The 22,164-nt window shown below is 42.1% G+C and overlaps 2 long non-coding RNA genes and 1 pseudogene across 2 annotated transcripts; 2 read left to right on the forward strand and 1 right to left on the reverse strand.

Moving 5' to 3' along the window:
- Positions 1-8,920: 8,920 nt before the first annotated feature.
- Positions 8,921-10,079, reverse strand: LOC146030649 (uncharacterized). The gene is made up of 4 exons (XR_014456145.1): positions 10,042-10,079; positions 9,813-9,941; positions 9,623-9,719; positions 8,921-9,116 (listed from the first exon to the last, which is right to left on the reverse strand). It is a non-coding gene; the product is annotated as an uncharacterized LOC146030649 (long non-coding RNA).
- A 2,051-nt stretch (positions 10,080-12,130) lies between these two features.
- LOC146030660 (uncharacterized) lies at positions 12,131-13,289 on the forward strand. Its single transcript, XR_014456156.1, has 4 exons — positions 12,131-12,168; positions 12,269-12,397; positions 12,491-12,587; positions 13,094-13,289. It is a non-coding gene; the product is annotated as an uncharacterized LOC146030660 (long non-coding RNA).
- A 5,020-nt stretch (positions 13,290-18,309) lies between these two features.
- Positions 18,310-18,429, forward strand: LOC146039381 (5S ribosomal RNA; annotated as a pseudogene).
- The last annotated feature ends 3,735 nt before the right edge of the window (positions 18,430-22,164 follow it).

Consider the following 22,164-nt stretch of genomic DNA (forward strand, 5'->3'; position numbering starts at 1 on the left):
AACATCCCGCTTTAATAAAGAACTTTCTAATCTTCTGGAGACGGCGGTTAAGGAACAGGTCATTACCAGCTCCACTGCAAAACAACTCTTCCAAGAATACCCAACGGCACCAGTCCTATACTCCTTACCGAAACTCCATAAAGATGCCTCTAACCCACCCGGTAGGCCCATCATTGCCGCCCGGGACTCCATCTATTACAACGTATCTAAATTTCTTGACATGCACTTTCAACCCACTATTCAAATACAAAATACTTATTTGAAGGACACCACCTCCTTGCTGAACAAACTCGCTAGCCTACCTGAAATTCCGCAAGGAAGCTTTCTTTGTACCTTAGATATAGTCAGCCTCTACACCAGCATCCCCCAGGGTGCTGGTGTGGAGGCTGCCAGGAGGTTACTCTCCACCAGCCCTTTATACCAGGGCCCTGAGTTGTCATTCTTTCTCGAACTGTTATCTCTGACTCTGTCTAACAATTATTTTCTGTTTGATGGAAAATGGTATGTCCAGCGCCGGGGCTGCGCAATGGGTTCTTGCGTAGCTCCGGCGTTTGCGAATTGTTTCATGTTTGAAATCGAGAAGGATTTATTTTTTTCAGACACCAAGGTTTCTAACAATATATTTTTCCTGACCAGATACGTAGATGATCTGCTGTGTATCTGGACAGGGAGCAGACGTGAATTTGAGGATCTCATTGGGCACATTAACAAACTGGATTGCACCATCAAATTCACTTTTGAAATAAGTCCTGTCACGGTACACTATCTTGATGTCACTTTGACATTAGATGGTGGTAGGATCCGGACAGGCTTATTCAAAAAACCCACTGATCGGAACACATTGCTGCATTGTTCCAGTCAGCACCCCATCAGTACCGTGAGAGGTCTCCCCTTCTCCCAATTCCTCCGGTCTAGACGCATTTGCGAAAACCCGGGGGAGGCGGAAGAAGAGATGGACCTCATGCTTAAAAAATTTTTGGTCAGGGGCTACAATTACAGTGATTTGCTTAAAGCTAAGACCAAAGCACTTACCACTCCCCGCAGTGACACACTGGCCCCCAAAATCAATAAGCCCCAATTAGGAGATTCCAAGATCCCATTTGTTCAAAAATTCTCCAACATCAGCTCTCAAATAGTCAAAACAGCTCGAGATCTTTGGCCCTTGGTACAAAGGGACACAGGTCTTAAATCATTTAGAAATAGTACCTTACTACCCAGCTTTCAAAGACAGCGGAATCTCAAGGATTGGCTGGTGAGGAATGATATTACAGGGTTTGACAAAGAGTGTAAAACCAATTTCTTGACTAAGAAACCAGGGTGCTACAGGTTTGTAGGCTGTACCACCTGTGGCTACCTGGAGACAGGTAATTCCTTTTTGCACCCCCACTCAGGGGTCAAAATCCCCATCCGTCAGGTCCTCTCGTGTGCCAGCACCCATGTCGTCTATATCATCAGATGTCCTTGTGGTCTCCTCTACGTGGGGAAGACCACAAGGACCTTCAAAGAACGCATGGGTGCACATAGATCCACAATCAGGCAATCCCTAGAGGGTAAACCTGCATCTAATGAACAACCTGTCCCCAAACATTTTAGGGAATTGGGACACAATTTGTCAACTCTTAGGTATAAAATCATCGATCAAATCCCTGCCAGCCAAAGAGGGGGAGACCGTGGTAAACTCCTCCTGCAATGTGAGACAAGCTGGATCCACCACCTGAATACGGTGTTTCCAGCAGGTCTTAACGAATACTGTAGCTTTCATTGCTTTTTATAACATTTTGTGATGTATTTACATTATGGTCGACACGCTATGTCAACACCTGTTCTTTTTTAGCCTTTTTGATCACCGTGAGGCTTGGAGGTCGAGTGACCCCTGCCTGGTCTGCTTTCTATCATGTTGCATCATGCTGGGGCTTTATGCCTCTTCTATTTATGTGTTTCAGCATGCCGATTGTTCTGTAACTGTCATACCAGTGCATCTGTTGTTTATTATGGTGCGTTCATGTCCTGTATGTTTTATGTTCGCTGTTTTCACACACGTATTTTGTTTACAGGTTGCCGGGCAACCACCCGCCCAGCCTGGTGACGGAGCCAATGTGCGCCGCAAGCGTGCTGACGTCATTGGGGATGGACCCGGAACTGGACGGGCGGCGTGCGCGGCAGCCGGGAGCACGGTGGAGGTAAGGTGATTTAAACCCTGTTTGTACACTGTATTTTTGTAAGCCTGACGAAAAGCAAGTAAATGCTTGAAACGTTGCATCACCACTGTTAGACCCTTGTGTCCAGTTTGTTTTGTGTATTACAAAGCCCTACGAGTGCCTTCAATATTCTGCTCTCTATTCGACCTGGGAGACCAGGACTTCAGCGCACCAAGGCCCTACCACCCATCTACTCAACCGAGTGCCAGTCCTTCCCCTCCTATATATATATATATATATATATATATATATATATATATATATATATATATATATATATATATATATATATATATATATATATATATATATATATATATATATATGTGTAAAATGTCTTGTGTAGATTGTAAGCTTGCAGCAGGGCTCTCCTACGTCCAAGTCTGTCTGTTGTTACCCAGTTTGTTTTATCACTGTCTACTATTGTAAAGTGCAACGGAATATGCTGCGCTATATAAGAAACTGTAAATAAATACATAGTGTCCCAGAAACACTGCCATCTGTTGGCAGTGAGTGAAACTACATCTCTTTCTTCTCTATCACACATGCACAATCACAAAGGCAAGTGTTTGTGCATGTTTGTACAAGGTAGCCTGACTAGCTTTCGAAGCATTTGCTTCGAGCGGGCTCACTAGTAGAGTAATTAACCCAATGTAGTGTGTCATAAATAATAACTGGTTTGAGGGGTTGCTTTGCTTCAATTGTTTATGTTTTTATTTGACGTTCACAAACCTCTTGATTTATTATTTGAATAGATTCCTGGGGCTTCTTTTACTGGCAAGCAAATTCTTCTGAGCACTTATTTTGAACTGATTTCCAGTTCAATTATTATTTTTTTTCTTATGACAAGTGTAGAAGGATTTATCAATCATAGGGGTAGATGTATTAAGCCTTAACAAGAGATAAATGCAAGGGTGATAAAGAGAGATACAAGTCCAGCCAATCACCTGCTAATTGCCATTTTACAGGAGGCTGTGTTTGAAAAAAGTCAGTAAGGAGCTGATTGGCTGGACGTTTATCTCTCTTTATCACCCTTGCATTCACTGGCGTAACTACCGTCCCGCAGCCCCCGCCGTGGCGGGGAGGCGCTGAGGGTATGTGGGCGCCGGGGGGCTGCGGGACGACAGTCACTGTCTGCCTGCCTGTCTGTGTGTGTGCACCGTCCGGGTCCCAGCTCTCCCGGCTATTGCCGTAGCGCTGCTCTCTCACTGATACAAAAAGTGACACTTGGAAAATGGCTGCCCCCATACCGCAGACAGTTTTTCGTCTGCTGTATGGGGGCAGCCATTTTCCAAGTGTCACTTTCGTTAGCAGCAGTAGCCGGGAGAGCCGGGACCCGGCGCGGACGGATGCGGCCCAAGGTAAAACACACACGCACACGCACACACACATACACACACACACGCTCTCTCCCCTCAATCCCCTTCCCTCCCTCTCCCCCCCCCCCCCCCGCGCGCGCCACGGCTCCACGCTGCTTGTTTTTTTTTTTTTTTTTTTTTTTAGGGGGGGGGGGGGGGCGCCCCCCTGCATTTTCGGCAGGGGGGCGCACAATTATTAGTTACGCCACTGCTTGCATTTATCTCTTGTTAAGGCTTAATACATCTGCCCCATAGGCACTAGGGGAGACTCAGGGATAGGCTGCAAAGGTTGGGGGTGACTTTTGAGATTAGGTACTAAAAAGGGGGGTTAGAGTTAGCCACTAATGGGAAGGGTTAGGCTGGATTAGGGGTAGGGGGAGAGGGCAAGTGTACGAACTCAGCCTGTCAGGATTCTGTTCAGCATGATACTGCTGTGGGTCTCCTAACAGCTGGCATCCCGTCTGCAGGTCACGCTTAATGAAACCCTGTAGTAGTTCTGAAAAAAAGATTTTGCAAAACTGTTATAGAATGTAGGTCAAGTCCTGCAAAACGAATGCATTCATTCATCTCTGGGTTTTATCCTTTTGACAAATACAAAGAGAAAGAAAAATTCTGTATTAAATATATACAAACTAAATTTTGCAAAGAAGACAAAGCCATCTCCCTTGGGTAAGGAATCAGTGATAAATTGGTCCTATGTCTATAATTAAGTGAAATATACATATTTTTGCAACATTTTAGCAAGTTTCCTAAACATGTTCCTTTAAATTACAATGAAGTGAAGTTGCCAGCAAGTTACTGTACATGTGATATAGAGGGTACATACGGTGAGATATGCATTATTTTTCTGTTCAATTTTGCTTATAGAAGCAAAATCAAATAGAAAATCGATTCGAAATTGAATGGGCATCAAATGTTTTTTCTACATTCGATGCAGATTTGATCCCAAAGCATGCTCCAGTGAAGTGTAAATCGAATAGAAATATATTCTTGTCAGGCAAGACTATATAGTACAGATCTATACTATATAGTCAAATCAATTGCATTTTGCATACCATACGATTTGATCCCAATTCGATCGAACCGCAAACTAAATCGCACCGTGTGTACCCACTATTGGAATGATTATTTATTTATTTACAGTTTCTTATATAGCGCAGCAGATTCCATTGGGCTTTACAATGGTAGACAGTGATAAAACAAACTGGGTAACGACAGACATAGACATAATGCAATATTGCTGATTGTCCTTCATATAGTGTGAATTGTTTACTTGTTCAATTGCCTTAAATTACAACAATCCCTGAGGCAATGATATCCCAAAATATTCTAGCATACACAATTTTAATGTGATCTAAGTAATGCTTTCCATGTCCGTTTTAATCTACAATCAGTTGGATGCTTCTAATATGTGATTTAACCCAAACTGAATTATTTTTTAATTTGCACATTGTGTAAAATGACATCCATTGTGTGACATTTAAAAAAAATAAGGTACTTCTTACCTAGAAAGGCGCCCATCGCAGGCATCGCATGTACATCGCATGCCATTATAATGGCATGCGATGCGACCGATGCGATGCCCGCGATTTCACATAGAAATAAATGGTAAAAGGTAAATCACGACGATCACATCGCATGCGGCCAAAAAATCGCATGCGATGCGACCGACGCGATTACCGCGATTTACATAGAGAACAATGTTAAATGGCCCAATTGACCCGATTTCACATAGGGAACAATGTTAAATGGCCCACAGACCCCAAATAGCCACCCGGAAGTGTGAAATGGCCCCCCCAATTGTTAACGCCACCCCACGATCAACGTCAACCCGAAGCGTGGCGAGCGCAGCGAGCCCGCGAGGGGCGGCGGTACGCGTCCTCCGACCTTTTCATACCCCCACTATCCACGTCGGCATGGAGTTGAGAATAGAAAGTGTGGCGAGCGCAGCGAGCCAGCGAGCCCGAAGCGTGGCGAGCGCAGCGAGCCCAGGGAGGGGACGCGGATACCTGTGAAGCCCGCGTCCCCTCGCCATGCTTCAGGCTCGCTGCTTCTATTCTCAACTCTGTGCCGACGTGGATAGTGGGGGTATGAAAAGGTCGGAGGACGCGTACCACCGCCGCTCGCCACACTTCGGGTTGACGTTGATCGTGGGGTGGCGTTAACAATTGGGGGGGCCATTTGACACTTCAGGGTGGCTATTTGGGGTCTGTGGGCCATTTAACATTGTTCCCTATGTGAAATCGGGTCAATTGGGCCATTTAACATTGTTCCCTATGTAAAATCGCGGTAATTGCGTCGTCGCATCACATGCGATTTTTTGGCCGCATGCGATGCGACGACGCGATTTTTTTCCTTGCGATGCCTAGGATCAAAATCGGCGGCGCCGTTCTAGGTAACAAGTACCAAAAATAATTTTATTGACTACATCACAGCAAAATACAATAAAGACAAAAAGCATACAATTCAACACTAGGAACCATTGTTGGACAAAAAGATGTTCCTTCACCTCTAGTGTGTGCAGGGCACTTAGCACTACTCAGAAATGCGGATACCGGAAGTGCTGGTCCCACATTTCCCTTGTATTCCCCTGTAGCAACAAGCATGTCATTTCCCCATGGCAACAAGCATGTAACCCCCCCTACCCATGGCAACAATCATGAATCCCTGGCTACGAGCATGTAACCCTCTGGCAATGAGCATGCAACCGCCTGTCAATAAGCATGTAACCCCTGACATTGAGCAAGTATCTCCTAGCAAAAATCACTTATGAGGCATAATATGTAACAGACATTATACCATGTGGTATAATATGTAATACGCATTAAGGTGTGTTTTAATATTTAATAGGCATTATGGTATGTGGCATAGTATGTAATAGGCATTATGGTGTATGGCATAATATGTAATGGGTATTATTTTGTATGGCATAATGTAACGGGCATCTGGTGTATGGCATAATATGTAAAGGCCATTATTGTGTGTTTGATTAAATGTAATAGGCAGTAAGTTCTATGGTTCTATGCCTAGTGTCCAGCGGGTGTCCTTCCCGGTAGGCCGATTGCCACTCCGGCTGAAGACCGCCATTCCACCCCTTGCAGTGAGGCCATGCCCTTTTTGTATGCCTATGGTGTGCCCAATTTATTCTTTAAAAATTATTGGAGTTTAAATAATTACTAGGATTAGTCTGGATTTTGACCATTGGATTTCTGGATAGTACATGTTGGAATTTTCATACCAACACAAATATTCTAGTAATAATCTGAAAATGACTTTCTTATTAGTCACTTGCCTGAAATATTATTTTTAGTGTGATTCATTAAACAAGTTCAATTATTTCAATGGGGAGATCTGTTTAAATGTATCTAATAGAACAGAAAATGTAGCCAAAATTGTGAAGCAATTGTCTGTCACAAGGTCTTTCTTTTTTACTAATGAAATATGACGGTGGCAGAGATAGGGGTTACCAGGTTACATGCCATCACTAGTTTTCCATTAGCGGTACATCATTTGTAAGATGTTAGGTGTTTCAGTGATGTATTAACTTGAAATTAATTTGACTTCAAATAGTAGATGAACACTTTAATATGCTTATACCTATTATCAAAGTATAATCAAAAAAACTTTTTTAACATATTGGTGATTATTGTAACTACGAGTTACAGTTGAGTGATTTTAAAGGTGTATTTGTATATGTTCAATCTTTTTCATTTATTTTCTTGCAAATAATGAGCTCCGAGTGTTGATGGACGGTGACAGGGGCAGCTTGTAGCTCAAAAAACTTGGTACTTGTGTATTATAACAGCACTCCCCGATTTCCATCGTAGAACATTGTACAATGAAAAATCGCGTCGCATCACATTGCATCGCATGTGATGCGACGCGATTTTACCAGATTTTTAATTGTACAGGCACCCAGATGCCTTATTACCATGTTAAATGCCCCCCCAGACCCGATTTTTAATTGTATACCCACCCTCATGGGTCATGAGTATGTGTAATGCCCCCCATTGTTAACGCCACCACACTATGAACGCCAACCCGAAGCGTGGTGAGCGTAGCGAGCCCGCGAGGGGCGGCGGTACGCGTCCTCCGACCATTTCATACCCCCACTTTCCACATCGCCATGGAGTTGATTTTATAAAGTGTGGTGAGCGCAGCAAGCCACAGAGCCTGAAGCGTGGCGAGCGCAGCGAGCCCCTCGCGGGGACGCGTATACCTGTGAAGTTATGCGCGTCCGCTTGCCACGCTTCGGGCTCGGTGGCTCGCTGCGCTCGCCATACTTTATAAAATCAACTCCACGCCGACGTGGATAGTGGGGGTATGAAATGGTCGGAGGATGCGTACCGCCGCCCCTCGCTGCGCTCGCCATTCTTCAGGTTGGTGTTCATAGTGGGGGGCCGTTAACAATGTGGGGGCATTTTACATATTCATTACCCATCAGGGTGGGTATACAATTAAAAATCGGGTCTGGGGGTGCCATTTAACATGGGACTCAAGGGCAAATCGCATCACGTCGCATCGCATACTCAGCCCGGAAAAAAGGCTGAAATCGGGTCCATCGCATGACATCGCATACCTTAATTAGTGGTATGCGATGCGATGCGATGGGCGCCGTGATAATACACAAGAACCAAAAACTTTTCACTACATTGCAGACTATTTCAGAATGCTCTCACAGGGGGAAATTTACTAAATTAGAGTTCTATTTCACATAGGATGTTGCTATGGGCAACCAATCAGCATTTATTAATAGTAAATTCCTCCACAGATTCCTCTCTAGTCTCTGATTCATGGTCATGTCACACAACCCTGTGTCATGTCCTTAGCAGAAATTTGTATTTGGTTACTCACACATGGAATTCATACCTGTATATGCTATAATTGTAATCTATGGGTATCTGGTCAATAGTGTTTAGGTCGACAGACAATATGTTGACAAAAATATATTCAAGATTGACAAACTGTAGGCAAAAGGTTGAAATGGCAACGGTCGATACATTTCCAGGTCAACCGTTTGCTCGGTCAACCTTTTGTCTATGTTGACCTTTGTGCATGTTGACCATTTGGTGTCTATTGAATTTTGACCTAGACACCATCGACCCTTCATACCATAACCCAGGGGTGGGCAATTATTTTGGGTGGGGGGGCCGCTTAATACTCCCAGTAAATATTCAAGGGCCGCACAAACATATCTATCTATATATATATATATATATATATATATATATAAAAGACAAAGAGGTGCCCGATACCGCGCACTACGGTTTTGTTGCAGCAACTCTGAGGATCCCCTGTTAGGCGGGACCCAGGTAGGTTTAGAGATGAAAATGGAAATAAGAGTTCAGAGTGCGCTACCAGAAATTACACAGTTTTTTTAAAACACAATATGATTTAATATAAAAGCCTTATAGGCAATACATAAAAGTGCAGAAATACAACAGCTTTTTTATTTCAGCAAGTTTCTGTTATTCACTTGGTGAAGCAGGCCCAACGCGTTTCGTCATGGAAATGACTTCATCAGGGGCTTATATGTAACATTTTTGATAACCAAATGGCACTGTAAATTCAATACAGATAAAAAATTGTAAATAAAAAATTTCATTTGTACATTTAGAATAAAGAGACATTTTTTGGTGATGAAGGATATAGAACGGAGAGGAGGATGAGGGAGAGAAAGCGAAAAAAGGAATGATATATATACAATATACAAAACGTGATTGATTTATATATGATTTCATTACTAATTACATGGTTTAAAGTTCGTGAAAAGTTGTGATTCAATTCTGTGATAAACTAATACATACATTTAATAATGTTAAGTTTACCAGGGGATCGTGCTGATCCTAATTCATATGGTTATATCTAATACCAATGTGATTCAGTGATGAACATATACATACAATTGATGAATATTTACAGAGGGATCTTCCTGATCCTGATGTATGTGATTAAATACATATAACAACAATATTAAGAATTAATATTAAACAATTATAAATCTTGTGTTTAGATGAGTGAATACCCCACCCAGGTGAAAAATATAAAATAATCGTATATATATACCTTTGTACAACTTCAATTATCATATACACTGGTCGATTTGTGTGATATACACTGGTCGAGTTGTGTCAATAATACAGTATCGAAAAAGAAACAACATCTGGAGGAGAGATATAGTAATAGAATGAATGTTCTAAAATATGGAGTAACCAAAATATCTTCTTGTGGAGAACTGCTGGTTTTATCTACTTACAGAAGCTTGTTTGTACCCGTGATCTAGGGAAGGAGCAACGGCCAGTTCTTTTTAAGGGCCTGATATGCGGGGGTTAATAACCACAGAATAAAGCCTCAAAGTAATTCCTTTGTGACAAAATGGTCCCATCTAAAAATGAGTCAAAATGTGGACAATTGACTTAAATGTACATACATAAGATACTTATATGGCAGTGATTGAAAAACCAAAGATAAGGATAACCACTTACATGTGTTAGGGCAACCGGGTGTGCACTCTCTGGAATCCAAAAGCTGAATGGATACCAGTGTGTTCTGGTGGATATATATAGGGATTTCAGGAGTGACATCACTTCCTGTATGGATTTGATTACTCTTGGACTTTAATGCTTAAATAAGCTTCTCCAGCTTATATTTGGATGACCAAATGTTATTCAATTCTTTAGGTATGATGTCCTTAAACTATGGACATAGCATTAAGCTTTAATATTGCTTTCCTAAGCTTGTAAAACCTTAATTAGGTGGTGGTACTTGAAATTTTGCCCTTACTTAGCACTGCTGAAGTGGTCCTACCTTTAATAGCTTCCCCGTTTTTGGTGAAACAAAATCACTAGGCAGAAATGGCCGCAGTGATCCTTATTAGAAATGATTCACCTCACTCACCTCACTTATCCTATATAAACACCTTGTGTACTGCGCTCTCTGCTGGGGGTTAGATATAGAACATTGAATTAGATATGGAACATTGAATTTTATGCACCATATATGAGATTTTTTTTTTTTTTTTTTTAAATTAATTTTATATTTCTCTTATTATACATGGAGAATTAATGGATAGCTGGGTTTAATACATATATATATATATATATATATATATATATACACATATATATAATATACATGTAAAAACATTTCAATTATCCACTTTCTACTGGCTTTTAATAAGACCTAATTAACATATTTTAGCTAATATTGGGCGGTTATTATATGAAAAGGAGGAGGAAAGTATGGTGCCAGCATGGATACATCACCAAAGTTACCTCATTCCTTCTTATGTTTGCCTAAATGGTGGCAAAAAAGTGTAAACAACGGTTTAGACCTACTAAATATATTTAAATAAGAATTATATTTGTCTCAATTAAATGGAATTTAAATATAAATATAAATCCTCCTCTATAATGAGGGGTGTGTTAAACCCATAAATAGTACCATACCTGCTGATCTTATCTTCTCCCCCTTTTTTTCAAAACCCTTCTATATAAAAATCTATCTCCCACTTTTTTGGTCACACCATCTGGATTCTTGAAAATTCTCTTTGTGTTTCCATGAATGTAGTGTTGCACCCTGAAGACCTCGATGTAAATATGATAGTGATTGAACAAACTGGAGTGGGGTTCCATCCCAATTTCAGACCTCTCTATGTATATGGGTTTAACACACCCCTCATTATAGAGGAGGATTTATATTTATATTTAAATTCCATTTAATTGAGACAAATATAATTCTTATTTAAATATATTTAGTAGGTCTAAACCGTTGTTTACACTTTTTTGCCACCATTTAGGCAAACATAAGAAGGAATGAGGTAACTTTGGTGATGTATCCATGCTGGCACCATACTTTCCTCCTCCTTTTCATATAATAACCGCCCAATATTAGCTAAAATATGTTAATTAGGTCTTATTAAAAGCCAGTAGAAAGTGGATAATTGAAATGTTTTTACATGTATATTATATATATGTGTATATATATATATATATATATATATATATATATGTATTAAACCCAGCTATCCATTAATTCTCCATGTATAATAAGAGAAATATAAAATTAATTTAAAAAAAAAAAAAAAAAAAAATCTCATATATGGTGCATAAAATTCAATGTTCCATATCTAATTCAATGTTCTATATCTAACCCCCAGCAGAGAGCGCAGTACACAAGGTGTTTATATAGGATAAGTGAGGTGAGTGAGGTGAATCATTTCTAATAAGGATCACTGCGGCCATTTCTGCCTAGTGATTTTGTTTCACCAAAAACGGGGAAGCTATTAAAGGTAGGACCACTTCAGCAGTGCTAAGTAAGGGCAAAATTTCAAGTACCACCACCTAATTAAGGTTTTACAAGCTTAGGAAAGCAATATTAAAGCTTAATGCTATGTCCATAGTTTAAGGACATCATACCTAAAGAATTGAATAACATTTGGTCATCCAAATATAAGCTGGAGAAGCTTATTTAAGCATTAAAGTCCAAGAGTAATCAAATCCATACAGGAAGTGATGTCACTCCTGAAATCCCTATATATATCCACCAGAACACACTGGTATCCATTCAGCTTTTGGATTCCAGAGAGTGCACACCCGGTTGCCCTAACACATGTAAGTGGTTATCCTTATCTTTGGTTTTTCAATCACTGCCATATAAGTATCTTATGTATGTACATTTAAGTCAATTGTCCACATTTTGACTCATTTTTAGATGGGACCATTTTGTCACAAAGGAATTACTTTGAGGCTTTATTCTGTGGTTATTAACCCCCGCATATCAGGCCCTTAAAAAGAACTGGCCGTTGCTCCTTCCCTAGATCACGGGTACAAACAAGCTTCTGTAAGTAGATAAAACCAGCAGTTCTCCACAAGAAGATATTTTGGTTACTCCATATTTTAGAACATTCATTCTATTACTATATCTCTCCTCCAGATGTTGTTTCTTTTTCGATACTGTATTATTGACACAACTCGACCAGTGTATATCACACAAATCGACCAGTGTATATGATAATTGAAGTTGTACAAAGGTATATATATACAATTATTTTATATTTTTCACCTGGGTGGGGTATTCACTCATCTAAACACAAGATTTATAATTGTTTAATATTAATTCTTAATATTGTTGTTATATGTATTTAATCACATACATCAGGATCAGGAAGATCCCTCTGTAAATATTCATCAATTGTATGTATATGTTCATCACTGAATCACATTGGTATTAGATATAACCATATGAATTAGGATCAGCACGATCCCCTGGTAAACTTAACATTATTAAATGTATGTATTAGTTTATCACAGAATTGAATCACAACTTTTCACGAACTTTAAACCATGTAATTAGTAATGAAATCATATATAAATCAATCACGTTTTGTATATTGTATATATATCATTCCTTTTTTCGCTTTCTCTCCCTCATCCTCCTCTCCGTTCTATATCCTTCATCACCAAAAAATGTCTCTTTATTCTAAATGTACAAATGAAATTTTTTATTTACAATTTTTTATCTGTATTGAATTTACAGTGCCATTTGGTTATCAAAAATGTTACATATAAGCCCCTGATGAAGTCATTTCCATGACGAAACGCGTTGGGCCTGCTTCACCAAGTGAATAACAGAAACTTGCTGAAATAAAAAAGCTGTTGTATTTCTGCACTTTTATGTATTGCCTATAAGGCTTTTATATTAAATCATATTGTGTTTTAAAAAAACTGTGTAATTTCTGGTAGCGCACTCTGAACTCTTATTTCCATATATATATATATATATATATATATATATACACTGTGTATATATATATATATATAAAATATAATATACACACAGTGCTACACACACATGTGTGTGCGTATATATATCTATAGGTTCAATCTGAAGAAGGTCAATAAAGACCGAAACGTTATTGCAAGTCCTGAGAGTGCCACCGTCATACATCGGATATATATATATATATATATATATATATATATATGGGGAAGAAAAAGATGTATGGCGCCACTTGTGTCCTCAGACTGTTCGAAGACTCTTAATAAGCAATTAGTATACACTGGTAACCCTTTTTAGAAAAAAGGGGTGTCAGCTAGCCTGGTGCTAGGGGTGACACAAAAACAATTGCAATTGGTTGAATAGAGGTATGAGCGACAGTAAATACCTGTATACTACACGGAATACTCTTTATAATAAAAAAGTTTATTTTACATATATAGAAAATGTGCATAATAGCACTAAAAATGGAGAACAGACAAAAATACGGTTTACATAGAAAAAACACAGAAGTAAAAAATGCGAGATTATTACTAAAAAGGCCTACAAGTGATGTCGCTAAAATTATGGGGAGGGAATAAATAGTCTAAAAAGTCTAAAAGTGAAGGACTTATCTTAGTGGAGGAGTCAGCAGGCACTACCCAACGCGTTTCGTCTAGGAGACTTCTTCAAGGGGTGAGGGAGAGATGTGTCTGGTGCTCTATTTATACTATGTATGCCTAATGCACATAGTTATGAGGTCACATCCTGTGGGATGTGTCCTCCGTTTCTATATTTATGGCTTCATGCAGAATTTTCATCTGCTTCTAAAGTGACTTTGTAGGCTTATTAGCAGCTAATTCACAATAATGAAAAGCGCAGAAAAAACATCATTATAATAAGAGAAAAAGACAATAGATCGTAATTGGGGGATGCGCGTCCCCACTTCCGGTGGGTGGACGTCACTTCCGCCCCGTTTCCTGTGTGCATACAGTTCAATATACTGGGCGGCTTCCGCCCTTCTTCGGCGGATGTACTGCGTTGCCACACTTCCGGTCGGTTGAGCTTTGCGGGGAATGGCTGTGGCGGCTGTCCATCAAACTCAGATTTGCGATTCAGGCTGTCTTGGCTCTAGTACGATTTTTTGTCTCCGTTCGGCGGCCATTTTGCCGGGGACCTTTGGGGACTTTTGTATTGAAAAGCGGCCATCTTAATGGATTTTCAGTACGTGAATTGAGGTTCACTGTGTTTTGTTCATGTTTTCCTTCATAGCGATTTCGTATAGGACATGGGAATATAAAATAAAACGGGGCAGCGGGAGGCAGAGATCCCCAAAAAAGAGCGGCATAACGAAGCAAGACATTGCAAATATGGCAACCAACAAAGGTATCTTTAATCTATCAAAACACGTACTTACAGCCCCAGAAGTCTCCCTCCTGGGGAAGGGACTCTCTTTTGCACCCACAAGCAATATGAACAGGTTTGAGACATACATCGACTGAAATAAGTTCGTTCGAAAACTTACATTGAAGAGGCACTTCCTGAGAAAAGATGACGCTATAACATCGAACTTTGAGAATAGATCTAAATCAGGTCTAAAACCCACATCTAAATACTACCCAATAGAGTCGAAGGGGTCCAACATCAACATCTTTTATGACCTGGTAAAAAAGGATCTATGTGACACAGAGCAAGCACCAATAAAAACCAAGAACCTGACGAACTCTGAAAGGGAGGCATTGAAGAAATTACAGAAAGGCAAAGAGCTAGTATTAAAACCTGCTGACAAAGGGGGGGGTATGGTCCTTATGGACCGGGAAGCCTATGTAAGAGAGGCAGAGAGGCTCCTGGCAGATGAAAAATCATACAGTAGACTCACAAATGATCCAAAAGATACATACATCGAAGAACTACGCACTCTTCTGCTACAAGGTCTCAGAACCAATATTTTAACAAAAGACGAATATCAATATTTATTAAGATCAGACCCTATTACCCCAATTTTTTACTTTTTACCAAAAGTCCACAAGTGCATGACCAACCCACCCGGAAGACCTATTGTGGCAGGTATCGACTCATTAACCTCCAACCTGTCTCAGTATGTGGATATTTTCCTGAATAAATATGTAAAATGCCTACCCTCGTATCTAAAAGATACGACAGCGGTGCTGAACACTATGGAAGACTTCGAATGGAAAGAGACCTATAAATGGGTAACCATAGATGTTCAGTCATTATACGGTACTTGTTTCCTAGCACGGCCACACCGATTTACATCGGGGTGGTCGTGTCGGAAAAATCGGGTCGATCGCATCGCATGCGATTTGGTCGCATGCGATGCGATCGTCGCGACCGACCGATTTTGGACCCGATTTTTTTTTTTTTATTAAATGTAAATCGGGTCCCTGGGACCCGTTTTTACATTGGATTCAATGTAAAATATTCCCAACCCCCCCAAATGTCACGGCGTACACCCCACCCCACGATAGACGCCAACCCGAAGCGTGGCGAGCGCAGCGAGCCCGCGAGGGGCGGCGGTGCGCGTCCTCCGACCTTTTCATTCCCCTACTATCCACGTCGGCGTGGAGTTGAGAATAGAATAGTGTGGCGAGCGCAGCGAGCCACCGCGCCCGAAGCGTGGCAAACGCAGCGAGCCCCGCGAGGGGACGCGGATACCTTCACAGGTAAACGCGTCCCTTCGCGGACTTCACAGGTGTCCGCGTCGCCACGGACACCTGTGAAGCCCGCGAGGGGACGCGTATAACTGTGAAGGTATCCGCGTCCCCTCGCGGGGCTCGCTACGCTCGCCACGCTTCGGGCTCGGTGGCTCGCTGCGCTCGCCACACTATTCTATTCTCAACTCCACACCGACGTGGATAGTAGGGGAATGAAAAGGTCGGAGGACGCGCACCGCCGCCCCTCGCGGGCTCGCTGCGCTCGCCACGCTTCGGGTTGGCGTCTATCGTGGGGTGACGACGGGGACATCTAAAATGTGAAATGGGTCATATTGGCCCATTTCACATTTTTCACATTTTTTCAGGATTTCAATGTTAAAAAATCTTTTAACATTGAAGCCTATGTAAAAATCGGGGGCATCGCATCGGGACCTATGTTAATGGTCCCGACCAACGCGATGCCCCCGATATTTTACCTTTCCCGACACGATTTCAATGTTAAAATATTTTTTAACATTGAAGCCTATGGGGAAATCGCGGGCATCGCGTCGGTCGCGTCGGGACCATTGTTAACGGTCCCGACCGACGCGATGCCCCCGATATTTTGTCCTAGCCGGCCAAATGGACCTGATTTCAAAGGAAATCGGGTCCATCTTATGGATCGTGTACCTTAACTAAAGGTACACGATCCATAAGATTTGTGGCCGTGCTAGGAAACAAGTACCCATTATACACTTGTATTGAACATCACAAAGGAGTAGAAGCCTGCAAAGGATACTTAGAAGAAGATGCCTCACTTTCACCGGAACATAGAAATTTTATCTGCGATGTAATGCTTTTTATCCTGCCCAACACATATTTTAAATTCCAAGATCAATTTTACTTACAACAATGCGGAACAGCAATGGGGACTATATTTGCGCTTAGTTTCGCAAACCTTTTTATGGGACACTGGGAAAACTTTTATATCTACAATAACCAAGTTTTTAAGAGTGCCATAATACTATATAAACGATATATAGACGATATTTTAATTATCTGGGACGGAACAAACTCACAATTCCAAGAATTTTTTAAAGACCTGGACAGAAACGATTTGAACCTAAAGTTCACCTCCAACATACAGCAAGAATCCATAGAATTCCTTGACCTGATCCTGACGCACGAGAACAACAAAGTGATAACAAAGAATTTCGTAAAAAGCGTGGACAAAAACAGCTACCTACACCACAAAAGTATTCATCTAAAAAGATGGAAAGAAAATATCCCATATTCTCAATTCCACAGTATTAAATGCAATTGCAGCAAACAGGAAGATCTAGAAGAACAACTCACCCTATATGGCCAGAGATTTATGGAAAAAGAATACCCAGCGGGCCTCATCGAAAAAGCAGCATAAAAAAACAAGAAACACGAGCCGCACGTCACTATTAACGTATAAAACCAAGGAAGAGGACAAGAAAGAATCGGTAGCATTCATCACTACCTACAACAGACATGAAAACACAATCAAAAAATCCATACAAAATCACTGGGGGATCCTACTGATGGACCCAATCCTTAAAGAGATCTTACCCCCAAAACCTGATATCGTTTACAGGAAGTCGAAAAACCTAAAGGACCTATTAGCACCTAGTATGCTGAAAACATCTAAACCCTCTACAAAATTACCCAAATGCAAAGCATCCTACAAATGCGGGAAATGTGTCATTTGTAAATACCTCCACCCAAATAGAAAACATTTTACAGACACCGGGGACAACAACGAGTTCCAGATCAAGGACTTCATGAACTGCAATTCTACTTCTGTCATCTATCTACTGGAATGTACGTGTGGAAAGAAATATGTAGGCAGGCAAGACCAAGCGCCCATTGAAAATTAGGATTCAAGAACACGTAAGGAGTATCAAAAACAAAATGGACAATCATGCAGTCCCTAGACATTTTCTAACAACCCACAAATCTAACCCAGAAGATATGACATTCAAAGTTATTGAACATGTCCAGTTGGGGGAAAGAGGAGGCGATCTGGCTAAAAAACTATCCCAAAGGGAAATGTACTGGATATTCCGGCTCCATACACTACATCCTAATGGTCTAAATGAGGGATACGAAATTGCTCCGTTCCTGTAAAGGTCCTGTAACCCTCCTGTGAGAGGAACCTTATCCCCCTGTACTTCTTCCACACACGTGCACCCCCCCCCCCTTTTTTTCTTCTCTCTTTTATTCATCCCTCTATATCCCCCTTCTTTTATACACTTGTTGGTTACTCTCTGAGCAAATAGGTACTCAAGTCCGAGAGGTTTCCAGGACAAAAAAAAACATTACAGTCACACCACACTGGCAATGCCCAATCTCGTCCGATCTTGGCAGCCAAGCAGTGTTTGGGCCTGTCCAGTATCAGGACAGGGGACTACCTGAGAAGAACAGGTTCTGTAATGAAGGAAGTAAGAAACCTCGTGATAAGGACAACCCAAAAATACCAAGGCTCAGTTCACACACATTTACCCTTTGGGCACACTCACCCTCTTGCTTATCCTCTATAAATCTCACCTCTTTGCCTGTCACTCAGCACATTAACTCTCATAAACATATATTTTGATATTCCACTAATAAAAAGGTCATATATAGACACTTATTGTAATATAAGAAACAGAGTATGTTTAATCACTGGATCACCTACACCCTAGGCTCTTTTCAGCACCTCTTTCTAATATTTATACATAATACTTATGTATATAACTAGTCCTTTTCTCCTTATTATATGTTTTTTCATAAAGGTCATCCAACACTTAAGCACTTCTCCTATATATTTGGCTACATCTGTCACTCAAAGTGGGTGTCTGTGTCTATAACGCTCTGTTCCTGGACTTTCCTCTTAATGTGTGATTGCCTTCATCTGTGCTGAACACCTTTCTGATAAATTAACCTGTTTAAAACAGGTGATGGCAATCATACATTAAGGGGAAGTCTAGAAACAGAGCATTGTGTCCCTCCTGGAGAGAGTCATGTTGGGAGGTATGTGACAGAGAACCAGCCCAGTGAGCCCACAGACAGTGCCAGACACCCACTGCCTTCCCATGTTGCCCAGCACTGCTACTCCACAGCCACCAGGTGAGCACCCCCCTCCCGCGATTTGCGGCAAAACCTCCCCCCCGCGCGCCCCCCCCCTCCCGCGATTCGCGGCAAAAACACCCGCTCCCCCGCGACCCCCCCTACCACGATTCGCAGCAAAAACACCCCCGCGACCCCCCGTCCCGCGATTCGCTGCAAAAAGAACCCCCCCGCGACCCTTCCCGCAATTCGCGGCATAACCACCACCCCGCGACCCCCCCTCCCGTGAATCGCAGAAAAAACACCCCCCCCCCGCGACCTCCCTCCCGCGATTCGCGGCAAAAAGAACCCCCCCGCGACCCCCCCTTGCACGATTGGCGGCACCCCCCCTGCGACCCCCCTCCCGCGATTCGCGGCACCCCCCCCCCCGCAATTCGCAGCAGCCCGGCTATGGTCGACAATGAAAAAGGTTGACATGAGTTTTTGAAGATTTATTTTTAATTTTTTTAATTTTTTCATATTCATTGTCATGTGTCGACATGGACACCAATGAAGTGGCACACTTATGTCAACATTTACATGTGTTGACCTTTCTGTGTTGATTTTTTCTTGTGGCGATTCGCCCCGTAACCCCCCCTCCCGCGATTCGCGTCACACCCCCCCGCAACCCCCCCTCCCACGATTCGCGGCACCCCCCGTGACCCCCCACCTCCCGCAATTCGCGGCAACCCCCCACCGGAACCCCTGTGAACCCCGCCCTCCCACGATTCGCGGCACCCACCCCCGCGACCCCCCCTCCCGCAATTCACGGCACCCCCTCGTGATTCGCGGCAGCTCCAGAATTAAATTGCACATGGAAAACACTGACATGGCTATGGTCGACAATGAAAAAGGTTGACATGAGTTTTTGAATTTTTTTTTGTCATTTTTAGAATATTTTCATATTCATTCTCATGTGTCGACATGGACACCAATGAAGTGCCACACTTATGTCAACATTTACATGTGTTGACCTTTCTGTGTTGATTTTTTCTTGTGGCGATTTGCGTCACACCCCCCTCACCCCACCCCCCCCACCCCCCACAACCCCCACTCCCGCGATTCACGGCACACACACACCTCCCCCGCAATTCTCGGCACCCCACCCCGTGACCCCCCCTCCCGTGATTCACGGCACACCCCCGCGACCCCCCCTCCCATGATTCGCCGCAACCCCCGCCCCGTAACCCCCCCTCCTGCGATTCGCGGCACCCACCCCCGCGACCCCCCCTCCCGCAATTCGCGGCACCCCCCCGTGATTCGCGGCAGCTCCAGAATTAAATTGCACATGGAAAACACTGACATGGCTATGGTCGACATGAGTTTTTGAAGTTTTTTTTTTCATTTTTTGAATGTTTTCATATTCATTCTCATGTGTTGACATGGACACCAATGAAGTGCCACACTTATGTCAACATTTACATGTGTTGACCTTTCTGTGTTGATTTTTTCTTGTGGCGATTCGCGTCACACCCCCCCCCACCCCCCCCCCCCCCGCGATTCACGGCACACACACACACCCCCGCGATTCTCGGCACCCCACCCCGTGACCCCCCCTCCCGTCATTCACGGCACACCCCCCGCGACCCCCCCTACCATGATTCGCCGCAACCCCCGCCCCCGTAACCCCCCTCCCGCGATTTGCGGCAACCCACCCCGCGACCCCCCTCCCGCGATTCTCTGCAATCCCTCCCCTCCCGCGATTCGCAGCATCCACCCCCCCACAACCCCCCCTCCTGCAATTCGCGGCACCCCCCGCGACCCCCCCTCCTGCAATTCGCGGCACCCTCCGCGACCCCCCTCCCGCGATTCGCGGACACCTAAGTTGCAATACAGGGCATCTTTCATACAATTCTAACCATATTTCTCATATACAAACGTTCACAAATTAAGGGGGCGCAGCCCCTTACGACGGTGTGAAGAGCGCCCGTAGGGCGCGATGAATCACCTAGTTAATAAATATGCTGCTATATTATTTATCTTTTTTTTTTTTTTTGCTGCTATATCATGAATACTGTTATATAATCGTCTACCTCAATTTTTTTATCCCAGGTCATTATTGCTGTTATATATTATTTCTCTTTAATTCACTATATATATATATATATATATATATATATATATATATATATATATATATATATATATATATATATATATAGATGGGAAAATAACCCTTTCACTGCGCTATATAAATATCGGCAGCACCTCTATAAGTCCCCCCTGTTAGTGGAGGAGAAAGAACGGATGGATAAAAAAGATATAGCGTGCGCCTTCAATTGATTCACCACCACCACCCTAAATATCAGATGGACATAGATATTTCTGGTAAAACAATTAGTACAATTTATTATAAAATACAATTTGTTCCATATGCAGTCACAGTCTTCTTAATCACAATAACCCGACGCGTTTCGTCCTACGGACTTCATCAGGGGTATTACATATGACTCTAGGTGGTGAAGAACAAAATTCAGCTTTAAAAAATTTTTTAAACATAAGGTTATACATATAGGACTTTTTAAATGGTAATATACATACCATATTGGCATGTGTTCTTTGATAAAAAGCTGGTTGTGCTGGTTTCTCAGTAGAATACTGGAACCGTCTAAAAACGTGTCTCTGCAATTTCTATAGAGCAGAACATATTTTTCAGGTATTACGCTAGGAATAACATCAGAGGTGAAGGTACGTATTTCTCTCAATCGAGATAGGAAAGGAGGTGAAGAAGGAGGTAGAAAACGGAGGAAGGTAAAAAAGGTACAAAAAGGTAAAAAAGGTACATACCCCTTTCAGTATGGAATGGGGCAAAAGAGTAGATGATTTGGAGAGGGTTTTTTTCTCTCAGTCCTCTCTAAAATAATATGATAAGGGATCCACATGATTTATGTCAGCACTGGTGATATTATGCATAAATCTCAATTGAGAGTTACCCAAATGATGGATATTTGGAGTACTCAATACTTCCAAAACCAGAGAACAACAAGGTTTTCACCCTGCACCAAAATACTATATCATGTAGTTTTGTGCATGGTAATTGAAAAATGCAACTGTGTGATATAATTTTGTACATAATAATCTAAA

This window comes from Crinia signifera, chromosome 1 (genome assembly GCF_055691185.1).
Source record: "Crinia signifera chromosome 1, ASM5569118v1, whole genome shotgun sequence".
Lineage (NCBI taxonomy): Eukaryota > Metazoa > Chordata > Amphibia > Anura > Myobatrachidae > Crinia > Crinia signifera.